This window comes from Rhinatrema bivittatum, chromosome 12, assembly GCF_901001135.1.
Source record: "Rhinatrema bivittatum chromosome 12, aRhiBiv1.1, whole genome shotgun sequence".
NCBI classification, from domain to species: domain Eukaryota; kingdom Metazoa; phylum Chordata; class Amphibia; order Gymnophiona; family Rhinatrematidae; genus Rhinatrema; species Rhinatrema bivittatum.
The window spans coordinates 63,270,919-63,292,733 of record NC_042626.1 but is presented as its reverse complement, the minus strand read 5'-3'; the positions used below and the strand labels follow the sequence as shown (position 1 = coordinate 63,292,733).

At 41.5% G+C, this 21,815-nt stretch overlaps 1 protein-coding gene across 14 annotated transcripts in view; it reads right to left on the bottom strand.

Moving 5' to 3' along the window:
• The window catches only part of PKNOX2 (PBX/knotted 1 homeobox 2), a 989,927-nt gene that overhangs the window by 619,183 nt on the left and 348,929 nt on the right, over nucleotides 1-21,815 (bottom strand). The window lies entirely within an intron of this gene.

Below are 21,815 nucleotides of genomic sequence, written 5' to 3'. Positions count from 1 at the left end.
TCATGTTTTTTGAATAATTTTGAATTTTTTGGACCTTTTACATTTTTGCTCCCTTTTATTTTTTAAGATCTGTAAATTTTGGGGGGTTTCCCCCAAGTAATTTTAACTTTTTTTTTCTCTTTTAGAGGGTTGTGTATGGTTTTATATGTGAAGTCTGATGTCTGCATGAAGGAATTCCTAGGAATGTCATGTGATGTACGTGTGTGTCTGTTTTTTATGGTTTAGCCCCAAGATAAAAGCCCCTCGGTACCTCTTTCTGAATTAGCCCTGAGGTAAATCTTGCTCTGGTAAAGGTGAGCCCCTCGGTACATTCAGGGGAAAAAGTCTCAGGTTTTTAGTGCGTGTCTCTGAATTAACCTTGTGTGCAAGTTAGTACAGGAAGTTACTGACATGTATAATGGACTTTATTTGAATTTGACTTGGACTTTTGTTTTTTATATCAGGAGATAAACCATAAAAGCATTATCCACAAATATTTGCATTGGTGGTGGGGGTACAAAGGCACTGCCTCGCAGTTGCAGAAATTAAGCAGAGTTGCTTACCTGTAACAGGTGTTCTCCCAGGACAGCAGGATGTTAGTCCTCACAGATGGGTGACATCATCAGATGGAGCCCAGCACAGAATACTTTTGTCAAAGTTTCTAGAAACTTTGATTGGCACACTGAGCATGCTAAGTATGCCACTAACCCCGCAGCCACACGGGGTCCTTCTTCAGTCTCGTATCAAAACAGAAAACAACGAGCGAAAAAATAAAACAACAAAACACAGACGAACCAAACTCCGCAGGGTGGCGGGTGGATTTCCTGAGGACTAACATCCTGCTGTGCAACATGCCCAAAACGGCCGTAATGAGATTTGCGATAAAGATTACAAATTGCATTTCGGCCATTTCTGGACTTGGGAAGGGGAAAGGGAGAGGGGAGAGGGGAGTGGAGTGGAAATCAAGAGAGCCTCTGGGGATTCCTTCACAGTATTCAACTATTTATATCAGTATAGAAGGGTCATCTAGTAACTCGAGGTGAGGTTTTGGTGTTGTTTAGGGTTTTGGGGCCAGTTTGACATGCAGAGTGAGACGTACGAATAACACAGTTCACCTCTCATGTCTTTATGAGACTTTCCTCACTCCAAATGACATCAAATCTTCACTGAGGTATACTGTGCTGTTTGTATGTCTAACTCTGCATGTCAAGCTGGCCCTAAAACCCTAAACCACCACCAAAACCTCACCTCGAGTTACTAGATGATGCTCTACGGTGATAAAAATAGTTGATTACTATGAAGGCCTTATAAAGAGGCTCTCTCTCTCTCACGTCCTTAACACAGGCATTATTCATGCAAAATTTATAGCATTTTGATGAATCTAGGCCAAAGATTTTTTTTTTAAACTTTAATCACATCATTCCTCTGGACCAATAAACCAGCTAGAATTAGCTTTGCTAAAGTAACATGTCACAGAGAATTAGGAGGGCTAGATCTTACATTTTTATAATATAGCTTGCCTACTGTGCTTTGTTCATGAATGGGTGACAAAACACTATAAATATGACAGTGACTTTTTAATGGAAGTAATGACTACCATTTCAACCTCGAAATGTGCTCCACATGTCTGGGAATAAACTCCCTTTATGCTCTCAGACTAATTTTTGGTTCTCTTGTTAGAAAAACATGGTGGAGAATACATTTGGGTAGAAAGTCTTATATTTCTCCTTTCCTTATGTTTGTGGGTAATCCTATTCCTGTAAGCCTTGGTGGGTCTGTTTTTAAGCATTAGGTGACATAAAGATTATCTTACTCTAATTCATTTGGTACATAATATTGCGATGCTGCCCGCAGCTGGAGCTACGGCAGCCTCTTACCTTCTCCCAGCTTGCCTACCTGTTTTCTGTGGCACGGAAGCCACCATCTTGCCGGCACGGCAGGAGCCGTACCGGGATTCCCAACATGGCATGGGGCTGTTGTCGTTGCTGCCATAGTCCTCAGCCTTCTCCATGGTGGCAGGGAGCCGCCGAAGTCCCGGGGCCTGGCTGCGGCCTGGAGGCCGCTCTGTAGACACACTCCACGGCAGGACGCTGCCCCTACATTGGGCCTGGTCAAGGCCTGCCCGGCTCCTCCTCTCTTCAGCGTCAGCAGTCTTCCTGCGTCCTCTTCCTTAGGTGCGGGGCCGCGCCTCTCTACTAGCTTTAAAGGGCCAGTGAGGGAGTGGGCCCTGGATGACATCACTTCCTGGAACTCCCTCTTCTGCCTACAAAAGGGTCTTCAGTTCAGTCATGCTTTGCCTTTGCAAGGAGCTAGTTCTCCTAGGAGCTGGTCTTTCCTTAGACTCCTCGACTCTGCTCCTGCTGGCATTCCTGTATCTTCGTGGGATCCCTTGTCGCCTGTCTTCCTGGTCTCTTGTCTTCATCCTGGTTGTCCTGGTGTCTTCATGTCCAGATGTCCTCCGTCCTTGATGTCCAGATGTCATCCGTGTCCTGATGCCCTCCGTCCTTGATGTCCAGATGCTTGCCCCTGTCCTGGACAGGCCCTGTTCCCCTCATGGTCCGCGACCAGCCCGTTGGCTATGTAGGGCGCGTAGGGGACAGTGTGGTCCGTGACCAGCCCAGCTGGGCTGTGTAGAGTGCCTGAAGGACTTTACTCATCCGTCCACCTTCCTCCGGTTCTTGGACTCCCTGAGGGGCTGTTGTCCGTCCTCCTCTCCGTGCTGCTCTTAACAGAGTGGATGTGAGTGGTGGGAGGCCTTAGCGCTCTCTTGAGAGTTCCGGACCTTTTACTTCCATGATTTTAACTTATCTTCCTCGGATGTCCTGGTCCGGACCCTTCTCTTTGTGGACCGTCCTCAGTCCAACTTCTCTGACCTTTTCCGCCAGGTCTACGAAGCTCTGTCCAAGACGGTTGCTGACTGATTTGCCCGGATTCCTCGCCATCCTGAGTTTTAGCCTGCCTGAGTTCCACGTCTTCGTCTCATCTGTTCCAAGTTCCAAGCTCCAGTGTCTGAGTCTTCGTCCTGTGCCAAGATGTCTTCATCCAACCTTGACCTCTGTCCGGCCTTCCGCTTCTTGCCATTACCCAGTGGCAGGTTCGAAAGGGCTTGGAGTAGTCGGAGGACCACTCAGAGCCCACCATTGCGTTGGTGGCCTCACGGACGCGTGCAGGTCTGGTGGAGGGTCAGGGCCTTCAGATTCCCAGATGAGGATCTGTCTCTCCGCAAAGGCACACACATCTCATCCTGCAATGGGGTGTGCCCCCTAGCACTCCCTTCCATCACATTGCAAAACATAATGAACATGCCTGCTTTCTTTTTAACATTTCAGAGATCGCTGGAAGATCCCGGCTTCTCATTTTTATGCTTACTTTCAGGCTTGTCACTATTGCTTGAGGTGCACTGGCATATCCCTTGAAGATGTTAGATATACATGATGATTTTTTTCATGTTATACCTTGACTCAATAAAATTGCAATTTGGTATTATTCATTATTTAAAAAATAACATCTCTTTTATTTACAACTCTTGGCACATCACTAGACGACTAACTTAAGAGTCCCAATAATAGTAGATGTTAAAACAGCATTTACCTCATTGTATAAATATTTAACTGCAGTCCCTATGCGAGAAATGCAATTTAAACTTCTGCATCGAGTCTATTTAACCAGAGCTAAGAAGGTCAAGCTTAATCTCTGGGACTCTGATTTATGTACGAGATGCAATTATCAAAGAGGAACACTTTGTCATATGTTTATGGGTTGTCACAAATTGAAGTTCTATTGGAACAAAATATTTTGCTTTGTGAATAAAGTGTTGAATTGATCTGTTGATTGTTCCACTAAACCTATTTATCTTAGTTTATTGGACACGGGGATTGTCCTATCGAGGGGAGGAAACATTTTTATTTCTATAGATTTGCTAATGGCTAAAATATCTTTGTTACTATGGAAGGGGTAGGAAATACCATCCTTTTTACAGTTGGTTGCATTTATAAAACAATGTGCATATATGGAAAAATTAAAATCACATGTTTTGTTAAGCTCTAGAACACCGGAGTTTCATAGGGAATATTTAATTTTGTAGCATAGATTTGATCACCTCATATGATGTTCATGTATTTATAATATGGTTGGTTTCATTTCTGCTTAAGGCACTGCGTTTTGGAGCTACATGATACGTATGAATGTATGTATGTATGGATGATGGTTGAAGTATGGCTGACAAGAGGTGTACAATATGTAAAAAGTAGATGGATTGATATATTTTTATTTATTTATTTAAAAGGTTTTATATACCGACAACCGTTTGCACATCATGTCGGTTTACAGATAACTTAAAACCACAGTATAATTAGGCATAGCCTTTACAAAGAACATAGAACAGTCAAAATAACAAGCAGAAAACTTGTTATATATGCTGTGAATTTTAGTTTTATGTATTTTCTATAATGATTGTTTTCTTTGTATACAGAGCTGAAGTGATCTAATAAATACATCTTTAAAAAACTCTGACACCATCTTAAGCAGATAATTAGGATAAGTGTGCAGAATCACCTTGTCATCAAAACACTTGGTATAAGGTAGATAAATTGCTAGAGCCTGAAGCTCACAGACTCTGTGGGCTGAACTCACCACCACCAAAAACAAGACCTTCCAGGTCAGATACTTCAGATCACACCAGCATATTGGCTCAAAAGGAGCTTTCATCAGCTATGTCACTACCAAGTTGAGTTCTGAAGACATAGTAGGAGGCCTGATGGGAGGCTTCAACTGAAGCAGGCCCCACGTGATTGGACAACTAAAGGCTATACATAAATGATCCTACCTTCTAGAAGTTGGTGAAAAGAGCCAATTGTACTGAAGTGAACTCTTACTAAGATTTGACTATGATAGGTGTTTAAGGTAATCAAGTAGTTTGCGTGTGGATTAAGAGAAAAGATCTAAAGCTTTTAGCGCACACCACAAAGCAAATTTATTAATCTCAAATCCAAGAAATTAGTGAAGGAGAAGATGATCTCTAGGCATAGATTAAGCAATAATACATATTTCTAATTAGGCTTCTTTAACATGTCTATACAAAAGAGACTTAACTAGACAGACCTTAGTTCACAGAAATTTTATCCCCTGAAAAACAATACCCTTATAAGAAAATTTAACAAAAAATGATGTACCAATACTCAACTGTGACTGAAGTTCTAAAAAAAAAAAAATACCCAAAAAAACTTCATAGTTCCTTGAGTAAACCTAGAAAGATAAGGAAATATTGAATAAAAAGACTGATAGATCAATGCTTTAAAAAGCTTCAGTACCAAGTCTCTGTCCAAATCTAACACAAATGAGGCAATCAATGTCCCTCAGGTCATCATTTCTTCCTCTGAGTTTTGTAGGAAGCAGAAAATGTAAGCTCTTCACTGTAATAAAGGCCACTGTTGTCCCCTTCTTGCTGTTTTTCCAGTAACACCCATTTTTACAAAGAGCTCCAGAGGTGATTCGGGAAACTACAGATCATTGAGCTTGATGTTAGTATTGGGCAAAATGATAGAAACAAAATTACTGGCCATCTGGATAGACACAGAATAATGGACCAGAGCCAATATTGAGTTACCAAAGGAAAGACTTGTTTTACAAATCTATTAGATCTTTTTGAAGAGGTTATCAAACAAGTGGAGAAGGGTGAGTCAGTTGACATACTGTATCTGGATTTTCAGAAGGCATTTGATAAAATCATTTTACCCTCCATTGCCTCAGGTACAAATTTAGATGTAATTTATGTCACAGTATATTTCTGCAGAGGGGAAAAATAGTATGGGGGCTTCTCCACATGTTTTTTCTGTAGCCCATAGTATTTTCTCTCTGTGTATCTGCTACTACAAGGGTTTCCCTATGGAAAAATTCAGCAAAAAAAAATACTGTGACAAAAATTAAAATCTTACAATGGTAGCCCCCTACACCCAAGGCTTCAATCTTCTTAAAAGGCTATGCCAGCCCTTAAGGCCCCTCCACTATTTGTCAGACCCCCCAGGGATTTTTGAGAGACCACTGTACACTCTTCTGCCACTTCTAGGTAGCTCTGAAGAGAAAAAAAAATAAAAAAATATAAATAAATATAAAAGTCACGTGGTGATGCCCTTCCCCGCTATCCAAACTCAAATTTATTTACTTATTTTTATTTTTTTTTTACCTTTCCCTGCAATATTTTTTCTCACATTTTTTCCTGAGAAAAATATCATGGGGGAAACCACTGTGGTATTTTACCATAGAGGGAAAAAATATGGCAGGAACATCCCCCTCCTGAGATGTTTTAATACAGCCTACATTATTCGCCACCTCCTGCGATAAAATACCCTCGTAAGTTTATACCTGAGGCATACCTGAGGCAATGGAGGGTAAAGTGACTTGCCCAAGGTTACAAGACATGGCATTCAGATTTGAACCCTGGTATCCCTGGTTCGCAGCCCTGCTGCTCTAACCATTAGGATGTGAGCAGGACAACAATGAGTGATTTTTAGATGGAATTTAAATAAGGCAAGAGAGGGAGCATGATGCACCAGCTCAGGAAGTCTATTCCAAGCATATGGTGCAGCCAGGTGGAAAGCACAGAGTCAGGACTAGATGGTAGAGTAGAAGGGCAGAGATAGGAGTGAGTTGCCTGATGAACAAGTGCATGAGGACGGGTTTAGCGAGAGATAGGAGAAGTAGTGAAGAGCTATAGAGTGAAGGCCTTTGTAGGTGAGTAAGAGGAGCTTGAAATATATGTGGAACAGATAGGAAGCTAATGTAGTGACTTGAGAAGAAGGGTTATATTGATGCAGTGACTTTGACAAAAGATTTTATTTATTTAGTTGAAAGATAAGTCATGCAGCAGAATTTTGGATAGCCCAGGAGGTTACAGAGACACTGGGAAGCTCCTCTAGCGTTACAATATAGAGGTGCCAGGGGAGCAAAGCCCAGGAGGTTACAAGGATACAGTAGTGCTCTATTTTTATTGAATAGTTATTTTCTAAATATTTTTCTTTAAATTAAGAGAAATTATTTTTTTTCACATCTTAAATTTAGATTTTTTTTCCTTTTCCTTTAGTGTATACCACTATAAATACAACTGCCAAGTTCTGGGCTTGATTCCTGAGCCTGGCTTCTGTTCCTCTGGCTATCTGTGACGAGGGAGGCCTTCACACCTCCTGAGGATGAGCACAGGGTGCTCATTCATCACACAACAGTGACATCCACTGGCCAGATTCAGGGTACATTTCCTCCAGGCAGAAGGCATGGTCTGTGGCTGCGATTGCTGGGCTCCACAGGAGGAAGGTTAAATACAGGGGAACAATTTTGGGTACTCAGAAATGAAGCAACACAGTGCATTATCCCCTGCTTGAAATTGAACTGGAAGCTCAACAAAAGCAGGAGGAAACTGCTGGGTCATAAAAACAATAAATAAATAATTGCAAAGGCAGAATTCCTACTGCTGCAGAAGGCGATGCAGGAATAGCATTCATGAGTTCCTTTGTGTGCTGAAACATGAAAGCGGTCTTTCTTGATCCCTTTCAAACTGTGACATTGGGTAGCATAGTAAGAGCACTTTATATCCTAAGAAACTGCATCACATATTTGGTGGATTTTTTTTTTTCAACTTACCATAACAACACAGTTTTAAAGGAAAAAAAGAAAGATAGCAAGGGAGGAAAGATAGAACAGAGAAAGGGGCAGAAACAATGAAGACAATATGGAAAGTAGGGAGAGAAAATGAAAGAAGAGAGATGGGAGGACAAAACCTCCGTGCATTCACAATCTGTCAGCCTAGAGTTCCAGCATTTCAACTCATTTCTGGCACCGAAATCATATGCAGAACAGGTCCAAATGTGGAAGCTTCTTGAAATCAGGTATTTAAACTTAGAGGCCTGCACCAGATTGGTGGCAAGCTTGGGAAGGTTTAACAATTAAAACATAAAACAAAATCCAGCACTAGGAGCAAAAAAAGCAATGCAGTGGAAATAGCCGTGGGAGAAATAAATGAGGCTCTCAAGAACAGCAATTAGTGGAGAAAGTCAGTAAACAATGCACAGAAATACAAACCCATTATCTCATGCCACAGAGCAGAGAAGCAAATACAAAACTGTTGCATCTTCTGCAATACCCTTTTAAATGCATATCCATTTTACTCTTGCTTTTAAATTCACATGAATTTAGTACTGTTTTGAAAGCCATTGCCCAGCAACAGACCAAAAAGTAAAGCAGTTGTGTTCTTGAATGGCGCTTTAAAAGTGTGCAATTTAGGGCTAATTTTTTTTTTAACATTGTACATAAGTTAGCTGGCAAATATGCACATAAGTTACACTAATTTTCAAACCAGACTTCTGCATTCGCACATAAGACCACTTTGAAATGTATCTGCACACATTTAAACCTATTTAATGCACAGAAATTTCTCAGCAAAATGTATGTGCATAAGTGTAAACCCCTCCCCAGGAACACCTCTACTCCATCCAGGTATATTTACACACAATCAGGACAAACATGCATATGTTTATCTGCATATCAAACTTTGAAAAAGTCCATTTCTGTATGTAAAACCTCCCTAGCTTTTTTGGTTTTCACAACACCATTTACCCATCCTGGTAATCATTTGTTGTTCTTTTGACTATTTTTTAAACCTACAGAATATATTTTATCTGGGCTTCAAAAATGATCCTGCGGTATTTTTATATATTATTCTCCCTCCAGTGATTATGCCAAATTTAATGTTGTTATGATTGGCTACCAGTTGAGTACCAAGTAAAGTTTAAAGTTTTACTATTAGTATATCAAATTATTTATGGTAAATGTCCTCAACATCTGAAAGAACTAGTGTATCAGTATAAAACACAGAGAGCTCTGCGATCAGAGGGTGAAATGTTGCTTCTCTTACCAGCCTCAAAATCACTAATATTGGTATCCCCTAGGAAGCATGCCTTCTCTGAAGTGGCACATTTTCTTTGGAATGCCTGCCCAACTGGTCTTCATTCAATTGCAGATTATAAGTGTATCAGGTAGGTATTAAAAACACATTTTTTATTGTAGTTTTTAACTGTAAACATATATTTTTTATTATCCCACCAGGAACAAGATTTGATAATGTGGTGGGCTATACATTTTTGTAAATAAATAAAATAAATAATCACTACTGCTAAGTATCTCCACCACCCTTACCACTTGTATCAAGTCCTGCTACCCACTGAAAATTAAAGTATCTCTCCCTCTTGTCTGTTTCAGATCCAGCTGCTCAGCGAAGTAGTTGTTTAAGGCACTGCAGAATGATAAATATGTAGGATAAAGTATATATATTTTATACTGAATTATTAACACTACTGATGCAGGAAACAGGTGAAGGAACTCAGAGGAGGTGGCAAGACTGAGAAGCATCTGAAAGAATGAAGACTATGTCGAAATGCTTATCAAGGTGTCAACATGGATGTGAGGCAATGCTCCTAGTAGTCCCCTATTTACCTGTGCAGGACCAGACTAGACACCTAGCCCATCTTAAATGCCTTAAGGAGAATATGGTTTATGAGTGGGATCCTGAGGTCAGGTGGGGCTCAGAGGGCGTTACCAGAGACTGGGGAATAAGAACTGGGATCCAGATGGGGATAACCAGACCAGGCCCAGGCCTCCAGGAGGAAGGCAGCTCTGTAACATAACACTGTCCAAACACTGAGCTGAGATGAGGCAGCACAACTGTGAGTTGAGAGAAAGAACACTGTCTGAAGGTAAAGTCAGTCTTCTGCTGTGTGTATGATTGAAGCTAAGAATAAAGTTCATGTTTTAAGAAAGGCTGGAGTCAGACTGAATTTCTGCCTCCAGGCCTGTGGGAATCACCGCTCATTCCCACATATGGTGTCATGCATGGGATTTTTTCTAATGCTTTGCACAGAAAAATAACCCAGCCTCCAAGAAAGTGTCTGTGTGGAGTAAATAAAGAGTTGTGAAGAACACCTATGGCTCTAAAACAAAGTACAGGTGCGGGGGTGCACAGAGCACAGTAGCTTGTGTTAAAGGGTGTGGCTCAGAAGCTGCACTGGAGAAAAAACAAACCCATACTTTAAAGTTTCAGACAGAGAGGAAACTGTGTATAGGCTTGGTTGCAGGAACAGCCAGGAAGTTGTAGGTTTATACCTACTACCCCCTAACTAATCAAGCTAGATATTTCACTTGGATGCAGCTTCATCACTGCTCTCTACATTAATGGTGGGGGAGGAAGGGAAATAGAACCAAGAGCTAAAAGAAACAGATAAGTATGAGAGAAAAAATGTGTGAAGCTTGCTGGGCAGACTGGATGGGCCGTTTGGTCTTCTTCTGCCGTCATTTCTATGTTTCTATACCGGCTAATGGGAGAAGCCCAGCTAAAGATAGATAGGAAATTAAAAATGATTTAATTATTGCTGGTTATGCAGCCTTTTTATTTTTTTTTACTTTTTTTTTGCCTTGAGAAAAAAGAAAAAAGGAAGGAACACTGGTGCAGCAGGGCTGTGAACAGGGTGTGGGCCCTGGAAAAACTACCAGAATGGGCTGTGAATGTGGTGAATGGAAACCAGGCAGGGACCTCGTCCAGCAAGCAAGCTACTCTGCATGGAAGGTGTGCAGCCACAAGAAACCTGGAGTGGAGCAGCTAGGCTACTTCAGCACCAGAATACAACAGTCTGAGAGCATGACTGAAGGAAGATGGCAAGCCCTGATCCAGAATATCCAGGAGGGAGATAGAAAGTTACAAGAAAGCCTTGCAAGCAGTCAGCAGGTTTGGACTGAGCAAAAACATATCCAGGAAATACACCGGGCCGTGGCCGACTTCTGTTTGGAATGAAGACTTGTAACCTTGTCAAATAGTGGTGATTCAGAGAGCCCAGGAGGGGGCACTACAGAATGGCCAGTGGGCTGCAACACCGATTAGCCAGAGAATCACAGAGAAGAAAGCTATGAAGAACCCTGAGAGAGGGAAGAATGACACAGACTGCCCAGGAGGAAGAGTTGAGAAGTTGGAATTTGGCATTACAGGAGGTCCCAAGGAAGACCCTGTAGGGTGCCCAAACACTACCAGGAATCCAAAGACATCTCCCATGAGAATGACAAAGACTGCTCAGGAGGAGTCAGTTTGAGAAGTTGGAAACTGGCACCACAGGAGGTCCTGAGGAAGACACTGCAGGGTACCCAAACACTCCCAGGAGTTCAGGGCCTACTCCCATGAGAAACTCAGAGAAGGGAGTTGTTAAGAACCCTGAGAGAGGGGTCACAGAGAGCCCTAGGAAGAACGACACAGACTGCCAAGGAGGCAGTGTTGAGAAGTTAGAATTTGGCACTACAGGAGGTCCTGAGAAACATCCTGTAGGGTGCCCAAACACTACCAGGAGTCCAAAGACAACTCCCGTGAGAAGTCTAGAGAGGGAGGGCATGGAAAAGCAAGCGAGAGATGCCATGATGTGTTGTTGCAATAGTAATCCTGCTCAGTATGAGTTTCAGACATTTGGTGTATGTGTTTGGCTGAGGAGCCAATGGGGCAAAACTACCTTCTGTGGGATTATGACTGAACGCCTCTAAGTCAGAATCCCCCCTAAACAAAACGATAAGGGAATGTGAGTTGGGTTTAGACCATCGTGAGACAGGTTAGTTTTACCCTATTGATGATGTGTTGATGCGATGTGTGTGATGGAGATCCCAGTGGGTGAAGCTACAGAGATCCCAGTGAGTGAGGCTATAGAGGAGGCAGCGACTGGCATGGGTGAGTGGCCAGAGTATAAAAAGGTGGAAACTGCAGAAAGCCCAGAGGAAGGTGCTGCAGAGTTTACAGACGAGGAAATTGTGGCAAGCCAAGGGGGAGGTACTGCAGAGTGTACAGAAGAGGAAATCACAGAGAGCTATGAGGGAGGCACTGCAGAGAATCTGGAGGAAGAGATGATAAAAAGCCCAGAGGATGGAGCTGTGGAGAATCCAGCTGCTGAAGATACAGAGGAGCCAAGAAGGGGCTCTACATCAGTGAAACTAGAAACCAGGAAGCGGGCATGGCTGGTTATAGAGCAGAGCTTCCCAAACTGTGGGTCGGGACCCCAAATGGGGTCACAAAACCTCCAGCCGGGGTCACAAATGCCTCAAAGGGCAGTCCTCTCCAAACATCACCAGCAGCAGTAGTGGAAAACAGCATGGGATCTTTGAGCTAGCATGCACTCTCTGGTCCTGTAATGGTCCCGCCCTCGCTTGAGTTTCCATGTTAACAGGAAACCATGTGTGAGGAGGGACTGAAACCACTGCAGGGCTTGTGAACTTTTACTGGCTCACAGATCCTCTGCTGACTTTCATTACTAATGCTGCTGCCAGTTGCAGATCAACATCAGGCATTGGACCAGCCATTGGGGAAAAGTGGGCAGAGTGTGCACAGGTCTGTGCAGGTTGTCACTTCTTCTCTATTTTCTCCCATCACTGAACTTATCTAAGAGAAAAATGTTGCCCCTGTCATCAGTCTGCCCTCTCTTCCCACTAGTTGTCATCTACTTATCACCTGAGGTCCAAAGGAAACTTTTGTGCTGATCCTAGTCAAGGGGATGTTTGGATGGGGGCTGTTTGAAGGGAGGGATCAGATACAGAAGGGTTTGAGGGGTGGATCAGTGGGAGAGGGATTGGCTGTGAAAAGTGAGAGGGGGATGTAAGAGAGGAGGTAGGGGTGAGCGTATCAACTGGAGGGGGGGTGTATGTGAGAAAAGAGAGAGGAAGGGGATGACAGATGATCAATCGGGGTTACAAAAATGACTTGGAGGTGAGAGCGATTCAGTGGGGAGGATGTAAAAAGCTGGAGTGGGTGAGCGAGAGGCTAGGCTGAGGGTGTAAGAAGGGATCAGCTGGAGGGGTAGAGGTTGAGAGGCCCTCTGGACAGGTATGGAGGTTGAGAGAGGGGATCAGTTGGAGTGCAGGAATGGTGAGTGGAAGGATTGTTGGAGGCGAACTACACACCCGCTAATTAGGTTTGGATGTCCTCTGGGGTCGTGTGAATTTTCAAGTGCTAAAATGGGGTTACATTGACTAAATGTTTGGGAAGCCTGATTTAAGCTGTATAATCAGCTAAGTCCACACCGGCATAAACCAAGGAATACCTGTGTGCGACCACAGAAATGACCACAGGAATTCTCAACTGGGAGAGGGACCATCAGGTATCACCGCAGGAAAGCGGGGCTTTTTGTATTTCTTTCCGAAAATTCTCCTTCCAAATCTGAAGCAATCCCCATAGGGAGATGCACGTCCACCATCAGCTGCAGACTGAGAATACTGGCAGGCTGGGGACACTGCAGGGATATATATACTATGACGTCAGCTTGCTCCGTCTCCATCTGCTGGCAAGGGAGCATAACCCACTGGTCCTGAGTCCATCTGTCTACACACTAGGAAACATGTGTATGATTGAAGCTGTGAATAAAGTTCATGTTTTAAGAAAGGCTGGAATCAGACTGAATTTCTGCCTCCAGGCCTGAAGGAATCACTGCTCGTTCCCACAATGATAACTCAAATAGAGGGGAAGATGAAACTGAACAAAAAGATGACAACTGGACCCAGATAACTATAGGCATTAGACTTTACACTTCAATTCCAATTTCCCTCAAGCTTAATAACCAGTATGCAGCTCTGGATGTGGAGGAGGATAAACAATCCCACGATGAAGAGGAAAGGAAATTTGTCAACCTCAAAGCTGCAGGCTCAACAACCATTGCACCTAGGAGGCAGAGGATAGAGGTGGCTTGTGATTATTTTCTGAGGGGCATGGAGGCACCCAGCTGTCGACCAGACATGTTGTCCTGGGAAGTGTGCTGTCTGCTGGGTGCCAAAATCCAACATATTACAGGGAAATTGCCAAAAATCCTCAAGCCTCTATCTAATCTTGCACATCCATGCTGGTACAAATGATATTACAGAGATTGTATCAAAAATGACTTCATAGATCTGGGAGAGAGGATAAAGCAAATAAGTGTACAGGTGGTATCCTGGAGATGAATGAATGGCTGCATAGATGGCTTCAAGGACAGCATTTCAGCTTCCTAGACCATGGGATGATGTTTCAAGGACTGCTAATCAGAGATGACCTCCACCTTAACGGCTATTAATCAAGTTTACTTAGGGAGTAGCCACTGCTATTAATTGCATCAGTAGCATGGGATCTTCTTAGTGTTTGGGTACTTGCCAGTTTCTTGTGGCCTGGTTTGGCCTCTGTTGGAAACAGGATGCTGGGCTTGATGGACCCTTGGTCTGACCCAGCATGGCAATTTCTTATGTTCTTATCTGTCAAAGAAGGAGTACAGCATCTTCCAACAGAGATGGCAAACCTACTAAGGAAAGCTTTAAACGAAGATCATCGGGGATGGGTTAACAAAACCCTAAGGTAAGTACAAAATTATATACTTGTAAAAAAGGGCAACATCTGGAAAGCTATGTACATTAACGCTCATAGTATGGGAAATAAAATCCCGAATCTCGAGACAGTCATGGAAGAAGCTGATTTGGCTGTGGTACACAAAAAAAACATGACCAGAAAATAGTTATACTGGGCTACAATTTATTCAGGAAGAACTAGGTAGGAAGGAAGGGAGAAGGTGTGGCACTATATATTAAAAATAATATTAAAGCAACAGAACTGCAGGGCTTATGAAGTAAGGAGGTGGTACTATGGGCTAATCTGGAAAGAGGAAATGGAACATCTATTTATATTGGTATAATATTCAGACCTTCATCACACAGACAGAAGAAACAGAGGATAGAAACAGATGGAGGATATTCACAAAATTTCTATGAAAGGGGAAGTGTTATTGCTAGGTGATTTCAATCTGCTGGATATTGTTTGGGACATCCTAGCTGTGGTGTCTTCTAGAAGCAGGGATATCCTGGATTCTCTAAAGGAAAGAACTGTTTCATCAACTGGTAATAGAACCCATATGGGAGGAGTGTGTGGTACTGGAACTGGTGCTTACCAATGATAAAGGAAAATAGGCCAAAAGGCGAATTTTCAGAGTTACACACATAACAATCAGCACATGTACGTGTAAATCTAAGATACTCACATATATGCAATTTCATAAACCTCAAAATACATGTGTAAGTAAGGGTACATGAGTAAATTTGCACGTGTAAAAAAGGGGCGGGCCATGGGTATTCCGGAGCGAGGCCAATATATACGCTACTTAGCCAGATAAATCGGAACTTATTCAGATAAATGGCACTACCTATCCGGATAAGTCTGAATAAACCCGGTTAAGGGCAAAATGAAATCACACATTTTGTTTACATGCGGACACATGTTGCAGGGTACATTATGCATATTTTATAACCTGCATATATCATATACACAAAGTTATAAATTTCTGGAGTAAATTTTCGCGCAGCCATATCCACATGTATATAGGTGAACTTCCAGCTGTTTGAAAATTATCCTCCCTGCTTTCATAAAATACAAGAGATGTTTATATTAAGATTTCTTAATTGCCTATACACAAAAGACTTGGTGATGTACATTTCCAACATGCATAAAATAAAAATGTACAAGCATAAACTACAGAAAACAAAATTCTTCAACAACAGTATATTCTGACATGACAGCTGAATTCCTATATTCTCTTAGATGGAAATCTAGGCATTGAAAAAGATAAGTTTCAAGCACCACTTTAAATGATTTTGCACAATTTAACTGCTGTAGTCCTTCTGGTTGTGCATTCCAGTAAGTAAGTGCTGCTATGGAAAAAGAGCAGGCTCTTGTTTCAACAAGCCTTACCTGCTTGTTTGATGGCACATCAAGGAGTCCACGCTGCTGCAATCTCTGTGTTTGAGAAGACTAGTAAAACGGTACAAGCGCATTGGTCCAGGGCATTCATTGGAAAAGATTAGTTTATGAACAATTACTCCAATTGGAAACAGGAAACCAGTGTCAGTCCATCAACACCAGCGAGATATGTTCATTACACCGCTTACCCTAAATAACCTGGCAACTGCTCAATAAATCTGCAGCGGCTTTAACTTTAACCCAGGCAGGCCAATATACAATAGATTGCTTTACAGAAATCCACCCCAGGCAGGATAGAGGCCTGGACAACAGTACGGAAGTCAGCCTTGTTCAGTAAAATTTTCAGCCCAAAAAGCCACCTCCGATGACAGATTTGACATGTCGTCAGAAAGAAAGGCAAGAATCAATCCAAATACCTACCTTTTTTATACATGAATGGACTAGGAAGGACATACTGTTGATCGTAAAAGGTGGACAAACTGATTTTATATTGAATGTTTTTTTCTGGATTAAGAAAATCTGTTTTGGCCGTATTCAAAGCAAGCTTGTTGTAAAAGGGCCAATTCTGAATGGTAGATATTCAGATTTCCAAAAGCTTACTTGTTTCTGACCAAGTAGATTGAAAGTGGACAAAACAATTGTATATCTACAGCATATATTTTATAGCCATCACATAGGCTGGCTAAGATTTTGCATATTGAAGCCATGTAAATATTGAAAAGTAAGGATGATAAAGTGAATCACCGAAGGACTCCCATTGAAATAGGAGACTATTCTGATTTATCATTTCCAGTCCTAACCTGCATCATACGTTCAGACAAGTATTACTCAAAACAAGCCAAAACTGTGCCAGACATTCCAAATCTGGTAATCCACCATGATTGTTTAATGTAACGCTACACGTTTTCTGTTCAATACTATGTTTATTGTTTAATGTAACGCCCCCCCCCCCCCGGCAATAGTTGTGTTATATGGAAACCGACTTGATTTGACATATATATATCAAGAAAGTCGGTATATAAAAACCCTAAATAAATAAATAAATAAATGTCAAATGCCAAAGAGAAGTCGAGAGCAGAGCCAAAGCCAGGCTATGTAGATCCTATGGCCAAGTGAAAAACTGCGCCCTCACCCATTATACAACACATGACACCATGAGTTGGGAGATTTTGTTAAATGTTTGTACAGCAATGCCCACGGCTGGTGCAAGGGTATTATTTAATGGTGCAAGGGTATTATTATTATTTCCGGACCCTTAAAGATTCACTACCATCAAATGCAGCATTACTGATCATTTCCTATTAAACTGAAACAGTCTCTATCTACCAATCATTACAATGTTTTACTTCTCGTTAAACTGTTTATCTTTCCTCTAACTCTAATCCCAGTTAGAATGACCCCCGTTTTATTGTAACTTTTTTCTTCCATGCACTTGTTTTACTTTTTAATGTATACTCTTATGTTATTAGTTATTTACGTTATAATGTATTTCTCACCCCTTGTTTTATGTAAACCGACATGATACGAACTCCGTGAATGCCGGTATAGAAAAATACAAATAAATAAATAAAATAAATATTAGCTGCCCTCCACCCCATCACACTCTCCTCACACACAATTAAAATGTATGCATTTATAACAACATTTTACAAGAAAAAGGACATTCAAAGCACAGTCTTCTGAGGTTAAAATATCTCTTACTATATGTATATTATATTTACATGCACTGTTGTGGTGCCAACCAGAAAACCCTGCAAAAAAGCAAGAGGCACTTGGAACTCATATGGTATTAGGTCTACTGTAATGGGCATGGGCATGACACTCAGAGAGCCATAAGAAAACAGAATTACAATGCAATAAACTTTCTATAATCAAAAAAACCACTAACTGCCAGCACTCAAACAGCAATAACTCTACTTATGAAAGTTAACACTGCAAATATCACACCCTCTATTAGGAAAACAGAACAAGTCAAGCTGTTCTGTCCTATATACAAACTACACACTATTGGAAAACCTCACTTCAGTCACCCATGCAAAACACAGATAGATCCTCAAATACAGAATAAAGAGATCATAAAGTATAAATAGAAATGGACAGGCAAAAACTGAACAGGAAACCTCAACAAGCCAAAGTCTATATGAACTGCAACAATAGAAAAACATAAGCATTACCATTCCTCTTAAAATAATAACATTAGTAAAACCATACCAATAAAAATAATAATTTGAAACTAATGAATAGAACAGCATTCAAAAATTAAAAACTTACATACAAATTTTCCAAACATTAATAAAATATTTCAAATAACATCAAATAACACCCAAATTAAAACTAATAAGGATTTTTGAAAATCCCCTGTTATCCATATCTAGGACTGTTGATTTCTAGATGCCCTAAAATTGTCATGGATTAGCAGGCAGAGAGGAAGTGGGATCATTCTCCCACACACAGGCTCTCCCCCCCCCCCCCCACACAAACACACATGCATGCTCTCTCTCTCCCACACACATATACGCATGTTCACTCTCTCCCACACAGTCTTGCTCCCCTTCCCCCCACTTCCCAGCACTCTTGGTCCCAACCCCCTCTCCCCTTTCAGATCCCCATTACCCCAGCAGTTTTGCTCCCCTTTCCTCTCTCAGACACCCCACTCCCCAGGAGTCTTACTCCCCAGCCCCTCTCCCCTTCCAGATCCCCCACTCCCCAGCAGTCTTGCTCTCCAGACCCCTCTCCCATGCCAGAAATACCACTCCCCAAAAGTCTTACTCCACAACCCCCTCTCATCACCCAAACCACACACTCCCCAGCAGTCTTGGTCAACAGGCCCTCCCTCTCCCAGACCTCCACTTCTCAGCAGTCTTGTTCCCCAGCCTACCCTACTGCCCAGAAGTCTTGTTACCCCTCCCACACCTTCTCACCCACAATCCCCTCGCTCACCGCAGGTGGCCAGTGCATGATTTCCTTAACGCTGCTCACCCCCATGGTGCTACCGCAATCCCCTCATCCCCTTTCCCTGCTCCTGAAGAATGGAAGGATCAGGCCTTGCAACACAGGCTGCTTCCTCCCTCCCAGCTGCCGATGTCTGAATGATATCATCAGCTTCCAACAGTGGAAGCTGATGATATCATGAGGAAAGACTGAAGAGGTTAGGGCTGTTCAGCTTGGAGAAGAGACGGCTGAGGGGGGATATGATAGAGGTCTTTAAGATCATGAGAGGTCTTGAACAAGTAGATGTGACTCGGTTATTTACACTTTCGAATAATAGAAGGACTAGGGGGCATTCCATGAAGTTAGCAAGTAACACATTTAAGACTAATCGGAGAAAATTCTTTTTCACTCAACGCACAATAAAGCTCTGGAATTTGTTGCCAGAGAAGGTAGTTAGTGCAGTTAGTGTAGCTGGGTTCAAAAAAGGTTTGGATAAGTTCTTGGAGGAGAAGTCCATTAATGGCTATTAATCAATTATACTTAGGGAATAGCCACTGCTATTAATTGCATCAGTAGCATGGGTCTTCTTAGTGTTTGGGTAATTGCCAGGTTCTTGTGGCCTGGTTTTTGGCCTCTGTTGGAAACAGGATGCTAGGCTTGATGGACCCTTGGTCTGTCCCAGCATGGCAATTTCTTATGTTCTTATGTTCCAACAGTCGAGGAGGGAAGAAGCAGCCCACGCTGCAAGGCCTGATCCTTCCATTCTTCAGGAGCAGGGAGGATGAGTGAGGGGATCGTGGTAACGTTCATGAAATTATGTGCTGTCCCACTGTCACCAATGAGGCTTCTCCCGTTGTTGGCGGACCCCCTGTTCCAATGCCTATAAGTGGAAAAGCAGCAAGGCTCCACTGGAATCATCAGTGTGGCCAGCGGGCCACGATGTTTTTCCACTTACTGAGGCCCCACATGATGGCGGCGCTGTGGCACCTTTTGGTAGCAGCGCCTATGGCCATAGGCACGCTACGCTCTGGTTAACAGTTACCAGCACATAACTGTGACTGACATCTGAGCCCCTTCTGAAAGAGTCAAATATCAAAATCATAATGATTTCCTGAATGCAAATTTATGTGGGTCCAGGATTTCATTGTCCTCAATGAATTCATTCAGTTATTTTAATGCACAAGATTCAAACAATTTGGCCAAAAGAGACAGATGAGATAGGTCTAAAATTAGTAGAGAGAGATTTCAAGACCAGATTTCTTTAATAGTGATTGTATTGAAGACTTTTATAAGGAAGATGGAATCACTCTGAGTTAAAAAGGCAAAGCGACCAAAGATGGTGCAAGATTGTTATGGGCCACTTTAAGTAATGTAACATCACAGATGTTGAATAAACAGTAGGCTAGATTCATTTTAGAAATGTTCATATTATATTTCACCAGCTGTAAATCTAAAATGAGGTCATACACCCAGAATTGGGGGTTGATGGTGAGTTTTTATACCAATCGGGTACAGACACAAATAAATCTGCTATTTTAGAAACTTGTAAATTGAAGGATTTAAAAAACTGCTCACTAGTAAGATTACCAGAAGAACTCATGTTCTCGTCTGTGGCAAGCCTGGAGAGGCATCATGTTTGCCTCTACAAGTACACTTGATACAAACAAAACAGCTTTACGAGAGTTGACCTGGTAAAAAACAGTTGTTTTATTGCTCCAGGAAGGCCTGGTAGGTGTGCCTGTTATGTTTGGAGTTTTGTGCACGCCATACACGCCGATACTGGGTGCAATAACTTTTTAGCCCGTAACGCCAAGAAAAAAGGTGTAGTTATTTGCCATGAAAAAAACCTCACGATAATGTGCAAAAGGGATTGCAGGAAGCACTACCAGCTTATCCCACCCTCTCTCTGCCTACTTTTATATTAATACTAAATTTGCATACGCAACTTGCGATATGCTGTTTATCGCGTGCGTTATCAGATTATTGTGCACAATAACGCTATAACACACGCAATAACGGCCTATCGCAAATTGATGAATGACCCTGTTAGTTTGCTGCGTCCTCTCTTTCTTTTTTTTCCCTTGCAGTTTTATTTGTTTTCTTTTTCTCTAAAGGTGAATATATTTTTATTAAAGATGATTGTACCTCTTAAGCTTAATATCTTTTTTTTTAGGTTGATATATTTTTATTTAAGATGATCATACCTATAAGCTGGGTATTCAAAAAATGCATGGATGCATTTGATTTTTCAATATACATGTACAAATATTACATTAAAAAGCAGTATGCATATTATATTTTTATCACTATTCATTCATAGGTGTTTTTGTTGGATAATAGATATTTATGTTTCTTATTGCGATTATGCTTGTATCTGCGTTAATACCTTTATTTTTCACTATGTATTTTTCACTTTTTATTGGCATGTTATTGTGGGTCATCTTTGATTATTTGCTGATATGTCATATTTATTTTTTAAAGCATTTTCAAATTTTGCTATGGTTACTTTTATGTTTAATTTGATATGTTTTTATTTTAAGTGTCTTTTAGCCCCTGATGCAGCCTAGTTTTTTGGGCGAAACTCGGCCTGAGTTGGGCATATGTTATTTTATCTTGTAAAGTTGCACAGCAAATAAAAGCATCTCTACATCTAAGGAGACCAGTCTATCTTTCGTTTTGTCTTTTCAATAATCGGCCCTTTCTGTTGGAATGCACTCGAATTTGCATTTGCATTTTAGAAAAAAGTGAAAAGCAAAACTATTTACTCAGTTCTATGCCACCCGAAGAAACTGCATATGGTTTGTGTGTCTTTTGCAAACAATGTTTTAAAATATACTGTATAACTAAAGATTGTTTAGTTTTATATTGTGATATGTATACTTTATGTTTGAGTATTATATGTATTTGTATAGCGTTGCAATGTAATCTCTATTTTATAAGGCAATAGGAACAACCAAATGACTGGAATGTACATAAGTTTTAATAAATAAATCTAGATGTAAGAACTAATGAAATACCTGACAAGCACATGGAATTCACATGTTTCATATCCTGTTGCGAAGACATCTGCTTTTACACAAAGCAATGATGTGCATCTTGTTTCAGCTGAGATGGGAAAATTTATGCTGAA